This window comes from Gracilinanus agilis, chromosome 4 (assembly GCF_016433145.1).
Source record: "Gracilinanus agilis isolate LMUSP501 chromosome 4, AgileGrace, whole genome shotgun sequence".
NCBI lineage: Eukaryota > Metazoa > Chordata > Mammalia > Didelphimorphia > Didelphidae > Gracilinanus > Gracilinanus agilis.
In genome coordinates, this window is record NC_058133.1 from 33,768,532 (window position 1) to 33,774,965 (window position 6,434).

Consider the following 6,434-nt stretch of genomic DNA (forward strand, 5'->3'; position numbering starts at 1 on the left):
GCTACCCAGCTGCCCCTGGTCTTCTACTTTCCAAAAAAGTGGTGACTCTTCTAGAGTCTGGGGGTGGCCCATCACAGTTAGTGTTTATAAAGCGAGGTAGATCCTAACAATCCTCTGTGCATTGTCATTGACAGTTTCTCTAGTGGGGCAGGAATCCTTGCTTTGGGTTCCACTAGCTTTGTGTGATCCTCAAACACGTTAAGAAGAAATCCAGATGATCTCATCCAGATAGGGTTGTTGGAAAGCTTGTGAGGTCCTAGTTCCCACATCAGGCATGTGGAGAGCAGCAAAATGCACACCTTGGATGGCTGGTGCAAGGACTGGGAGGTGTTTTATGACTGAGAGAAAGCAATAACCCTGCTGTCGGCAACACTGTCATCACTGGGCGCCAAGGACAAAATCAGCACCGTGCGTGGTCAGTGACATTGTGACTGGAGCTAACGGCTCCTCTGTAAACAGAAACGCTCTTTCGTCACAGCCAAATGGCATTCAATAAGGCGAGAACATTTTTTTGAAATGTCAAAGAAATTATTTCCAATTTGGTGCTCACATCCAGAGGCCCTAATGATCAGAGGAAATGAGAAACAAACAAATTAGCAGTAATGGGAAATGGCTTCTGGAAAGCAGGGTTTAATTTATAGGCAACTGATCACAACATGGAGTGTGCAGTAAAATCTGCTTCAATGGCTCCATTGGAAGGACTTGGAGAGAAGGAAACTAGAACAAAGGCCTCTTTGGGAGGTGACTGCAGTCGGCTCACTGGAAAGAAACTGATTTGAAAAAATCAAACACATGAAATTAAAATCTGTCCAAATGAGTGTATTTTTGGCCTAACTAAGATTATTCTTCTTGGGGCATAGAAGGACTCCTTTTGGTTTCTATAGTCCCTGGCTCAGAGAAAGCTGAGATCTGGAGAATAGAAGGGATTGGCCCAAAGTTATGCAATTTGTAAATGGAAACTCCCTTCTCTTTGTGTTTTTGTGAGACTGCTCTCTGTTGGTTGATCTCCTATTCCTCAGGCTGCTTCTTCTTAAATCTCCTTTGCTGGCCTGTTCTCCATACATCACCTGCCCTCCCTGCAGGTATCCCCACCAGGGGTCTGTCCTGGCCTTCTCTTCTAACCCTGACTCAGTAATTTTGTTAGCTCCCTATCACTCCAGCCTCAACTTCTCTTCTGAGTGAGTAGATGTCCCACATCACCAATTGGCTACTGGATATTTCCAACAGGACATTCTGTAGATGTCCCAAACTCAATACGTCTAAAAGTGAAACCCAAATCCTTCCCTCTTCCTAAGTTTCCTATTTCTAACTAGATCAACATTATCTTCCCAGTCAACCAGTTTGGTAACCTTCCATCCACTTCATCCCACATATCCAATCCATTGCTAACTTTTTCTCCTTCTAAATCTCTAGTAGAAATCGTCTCTCTATCCACACAGCAATCACCTCAGTTCATCTCCTTGTCATCTCTCATCTGTACTGGCTTCCTCATTAATCTTTCTACTTTCAATCTCTTCCCTTTCTACTGCATCCAGATTGGGGCAGTTGGAACAGATTCACGGACCACTCTGATTTGATGATAATGGCAAGGTGGGCAGGAATCATTGCTTTCACATTTCATTCATTCATCCATCCATCCATCCATCCATTAGAATGTAATCTTCTTGAGCACAGGGAGAGGGAGCAACATATACTGGGCATGTCAAGCTATTACTATGATTGTAAACAACCAACACTTCCCCTCAAAACTTCCCTTTTTTTTGAAAAACCTTACCTTCTGATTTAGAATTAATACTGAATATAGGTTCCAAGATAGAAGAATGGTAAGGGATGGGCAACTGGGATTATATGACTTGCCCAGGGCCACACAGGGAGGAAGTATCTGAGGTCAGGTTCGCAGGCCTGATTCTCTATTCACTGAGCCACCTAGCTGCCACACCTCCTCTCAAGCCTTGACAGAGAAAGCAAGGACCCCAAATCCAAAATTCTTGAGAATAACAGTGCCCCACCAAGATCACTAACCCTGCTTCCAGCCTAACTCCCACTACCAACAGTGGGGAGAAATCATCATGGAAAAAGAATTCATCATCATCAATTGCTGACCAATTTCCAGGAATGGACAGTCAAACCCAGGAGTCCTAGGACTACCAGCACTTTCTCATTCCCCTACCCCCACCCCACACCCAGACCACTGGTCCTGTTTCCAACTCAGCCCTCAGAGCCAGCATTCCAGGAAGTAACACTGCTGAAGTTGTGGCCTGGCATATGCTTTAGTGGGTGCTATATCCACAGCCACCTATGACTCAGAAGAAAGTTCCATCACTAAAGTCCTTGGCATTGTTAAATGGATCAGCGCCAGAAGCAGTTAGTATTTTATCAGTGGAGATGACACTATAGAAAAGGTCTGACCTTTTCCTCTGCCTTGCATATAGCTGAAACCTTCCCTCTACATGGCCTTCTTAAAAGGAGAGCTCCTTGAGAGGTTTCCTTTGCCTTCTCTATTTGTACTTGTATCTGCTCTACATCTTTTCATTCATTCATTTCTTGTACCTCCATCCCTTAACAGAGTGCTTGACGCATAGTAAGAGTTTAATTTTTTTTTTAAACTCTTGCTTTCTGTTTTAGAATCAATACTATGCATTAGTTCCAAGGTAGAAGAGTGGTAAAGGCTAGGCAGTAGGGGTTAAGTGATTTGTTCAGTTGCCCAGCTACAAAGTGTCTGAGGCCAGATTTGATCCCAGGACTTTCTGTCTCTGAACCTGGCTCTCCATCCACTGAGCCATCTAGCTGCCCTCAATAAATTCTTGTTCATTGATTTTTTACTTCATTCATTTCTTTGTCTTTCTAGCACTCAGCACAGGGCTTGGCACAGCTGGTCCTTACTAAATGCTTGGTAACTAACTGACTGATTTAACTGTAAGCAGTCTGTTCAGAGGGCCGGTGCTCCAAGATCCCAGAATACTTTGGGACCCGAGTCTCTGCTTCATTTCAGGAAGCATACACGTGGGGATGTTTTGGAAGTAGTTGCTTTTAGAAAGATTGCTGGTGGAAAGAAAATGGAAGTGATCCAGGGGAGAAAGTGGTGGCTGCTGCTACTGGAGGTGGAGGGATACTCTCTGAGCTGTGAGACTTTATGTCCTGCAGGGTTGGAGGCATTTATGGATTACCTCTACCTCTGAGAGGCAGACTTTGTCATGGAGGCTTTGCCACTAAATCCTGGGTGGGTGAAACCATTGGGGGCCAATTCCTGACCTCTCACCAGTACATGAGATAGAGAGCACTAATGGCTGAGTTAGAAAGAAGCACCCTTCTGATCATCTTACGGGTGGTTCACCACCCCAACAGGGTTATAGTTGGACTCAGGGCCTACCTACTGTGGGTAAGTCACAAGGTTTTCCTTTGGCCACAGGATATCATGATATCTTGACATCATGATGCCATTTTATCTGAATTGTTTTTGTGTTTATTATGATTAGCGATCTTGTGGTAATTCCTGACTGATCTAAAAAGGAGGTGGGGGGGGGTAGGGATAGTTAGATTGCTCAGTGGATTGAGAGCCAGGCCCAGAGACTGAGGTCCTGGGTTCAAATGTAACCTCAGACACTTCTTAGTTGTGTGACTCTAGGCAAGTCACTTAACCCCCACTGCCTAGTCCTTGCCACTCTTCTGCCTTGGAACCATTACACAGTATTGATTCCAGAAGGTAAGGGCTTAAAAAACAAACAAACAAACAAACAAATAAATACATACATACATAAAAAGGAGGGGAGGCCCTTAGCATTATTGAGAGGTAGCTTTGAATTCAAAATGCAAGAATTTACTCGGTGACCACAGAAGGGAAGTGTTACTGCAGCAGATAGGTATTAAGGGCCTACCATGTGCCAGATGCTACTTTGGACATTAGGAGGGATGAAAGTTCCTTGAGGGATCCTCCCTCTCCCAAATCTATTGCTCTTCACTAGAATCTTTCTTTAATCCCAGTACTTTACATGTTATTCCAGTCCCTCTGCTATCGCCTTACCACCCAACTGCAGGAATTCTTATGGAATCAGAAGAGAACTTTTATAACTTCTCCCCATCCTCCTCTTTGATCTGACTTTGAGTCAAATAGAGTAAGACTCATCTCTGTTCCACATGACTTAGTCCTTCTGATCCTTGTAACTTTTATAACTTCTCTGAGTTGTTTCTTCTCCAGGCTCAACTCATCCAAGTCCTTCAGCTGATGCTCAGATGACATGAACCCCAAATCCTTCAGTACACTCCCCAGTTTACCAAACTATGCAGCCCAGAACTGAACACAGTGCTTCAGATGAGGCCCAATGAGGGCAGAGTGGAACTATCTCTTCCATCTTCTCCACAAATCTGAGATACTTTATCAAAAGCTTTGCTGAAATAGAGGAAAATTAAGTCCATAGCATTGCCCTCATTTACTTGACTTCAAATCCAGTGTTCTCTCCACCATGCCATTATACTGGGGAGGTCAATGGGTTGTAATATGCTCCTTGGTGCTGCCTATGCCTTGTGTGGTAGCAGAGAAAAGGAAAAAATTCCCCAGGACTGCATTTCCCATGATGCTTGGAGCCCAGAGAGTGGTGCTCATTGGAAGGAATTCTCTGCACTATATCTTCCAGAAGACTGTGTCTAGACATAGGATAGTGTTATCTATGGGCAAAGACTCTGGCCAAGAATTTCCTAGAAGGTGAAAAGTTTAGAAAAGCTGAGATGGGGGCAGTCGAGTGGTTTAGCAGATTGAGAGCCAGGCCTAGAAACAGAAGTCCTGGGTTCAAATATGACCTCTGACATTTTCTAGCTGTGTGACCCTGGGCAAGTCACTTAACCCCAATTGCCCAGCCCTTGCTGCACTTCTGCCTTGGAACCAATACATAGTATTTATTCTAAAGCAGAAGGTAAGGGTTTTAATGAAAAGGATAGCTGAGATGGTGAAGAAGCCCAGGTTGTTAGCCAAGATGGGGACGATAAGAGCAAGTCTATTGTTGGAAAGGGGAAGATAAAGAAGATCTGGAGCTACCAAGCCACGAGTATCTTGAAATCAAGCATCCAAGCAGAATCTGGATGACTATGGGACTGTGCCAGGATGTTTTACTGGATCACTTGTCAGATGCCACAGAGGTTTCCACTAGGGTTGAATGAAGCATTTATTATGCACTGATACAAATAGAAAACATAGTCCCTGGTCCCCCCCCCCCCGCCTTTGGAGGCATGGGGGCAATATCCCCTTGGGAAGGTTTCAGCTGCACATCAAATTGAAAAGGACCCATGATCCTTGGGGTGTAGCAGCCAAGCCTCTTTAGTGTCATGTCCATTGACAAAATGATATTGGTTCTGAAGTTGAGTCAATTGACAGGGCTTAGGACTTGGATGACCAGAACTTTCCTTTCTGGGTTTTTAGGCCCCTGCAGGAGCACTTGCTAGACTGTATCACATAGGGTGATGGCTGCAAGCACTGGGCTGGAAGCCCAACTACTCCCAAGGCTCTTGTGTTCAGGGTCCTGGGCTTTCTCCATCAGGTTCTGAGGAGAAATGATAGTCAAGGTGATGCTGGTGGGCTGATTTGTCTGCACAGGCTGCTTCTCGTCTCTCCCTCCCCTCCTGCTCACCTGCCCTTTTTATGGCAGCTGGTGGGCACGGCTACCTCCTTCTTTATGGGTTTTACTTCCTTTGATAATGGCGATGAGGGCTGGGATGGAAGCTGGACCCACTAGTGACTCTGTGGGGCTTTCTCCTCTCCAGCCATCCTCTACCCAGCTGGCGAACTAGTATTCCCATCCTTTTGTGGGTTCTGTCACTCCAGAATTTGCTTTAAGGCATTATATCAAAGCTGTTTGAAGGGTAATTTGGTAAAGATCAGACTGCTCTCTGTACCTTCTCCCCCATCTTGGCTGTGCCCCATCAAATTAGTGTTCCTAAAGCCCAGGTCTGTCACTGCACTGCTCAATAAACTCCAAGTATTTTGCCATTGCCTCAACTTAGATCAAATCCAAATTCCTCTGCTGGTGTTTAAAGCCTTTTACTGAATGACTCCCAGGTGCCTTTCTGGGCTCATCAATCAGTCACTTGTTAGTCTAGACAGGTCAGCTTTCTTGTGTTCCTCACCCATAAGTCAGTCAGTCAGTCAGTCAGTCAATTCTGATTAAGCACCTACTAAGTGTCATAAGTGCTGGGGACACAAAGAGAGGCCAAAGACAGTCCCTGCCCTCAAGGAGCTCACAGTCTAGTGGGGGAAACAATGAACAAACATGTACAGACAAGTTATAGCCAGGACAAATACATAACTAACAGAGGGGAGGAACTAGTTATTAAGGGAGACTGGAAAAGGCTTCCTGGAGGAAGGAGGGATTTTAGCTGGGGCTTGAGAGATGCCAGGAGACAGTGGTGAGGAAGGAGGGAGGACATTTCAGCCAGAGATGATCTCG